The sequence below is a fragment of the Podarcis erhardii genome (assembly GCF_964252035.2).
Source record: "Podarcis erhardii genome assembly, chromosome: 9".
NCBI classification, from domain to species: domain Eukaryota; kingdom Metazoa; phylum Chordata; class Lepidosauria; order Squamata; family Lacertidae; genus Podarcis; species Podarcis erhardii.
In genome coordinates this window covers 51,627,987-51,628,657 of record NC_138512.1, presented here as the reverse complement: position 1 = coordinate 51,628,657, position 671 = coordinate 51,627,987, and the positions used below count along the sequence as shown (strand labels likewise).

The following is a 671-nucleotide window of genomic DNA, read 5'->3' as shown; positions in this document are numbered from 1 at the left end:
TAGCCACACCCATCCCCTCTCCGTTAATAGCGCTCGTCCAGGGAGAGGCTGGCTTTCCACCCGAGCCCCCGGCGGATGCTTCCTCCCGCCCCGTCTCAAATCCTCGCCAATAGACTGAGGGCGAATTTTGAGGCGTTTCAATAGGCGACGATGGATGGCAAACAATATGGGCGATTCAAATAAAGTACAGTGAATGTTTAGTATGCAGAAAATTGTCGACGGTCTGTATTCATTGCCACTGCCTAGGCTGCTAACTTGAAACGAAGGGTGGGGTCGCTATGAAATTGAGGATATTTATTTATTGTTATGAATCTCATTTTACGCCCGTGGCAAGGTGATTTATAACAATTATAAAACAGCTAAAAGTGTATTTCAAGTTTTGCATTTCAGAAATGGCCTTTTAAAACTTTATAAAAAGGTAAAGGACCCCGACAGTCACGTCCAGTCGCAAACAACTCTGAGGTTGCAGCGCTCATCTCGCTTTAGTGGCCGAGGGACCCGACCTTTGTCCACAGAAAGTTTTCCTTTGAACTGCTAGGTTGGCAGGAGCTGGGACCCAGCAATGAGAGCTCACCCTACTGCCGACCTTCAGATCAGCAAGCCCTAGGCTCAGTAGTTTAGACCACAGCGCCACCAGCGTCCCCTTAAAACTTTATAGTTACTGTATAAAA

At 47.2% G+C, this 671-nt stretch overlaps 1 long non-coding RNA gene across 1 annotated transcript in view; it reads left to right on the top strand.

The window, feature by feature from the left end:
* The window catches only part of LOC309350508, a 155,634-nt gene that overhangs the window by 122,936 nt on the left and 32,027 nt on the right, over positions 1 to 671 (top strand). The gene's annotated exons all lie outside the window — the stretch shown is intronic.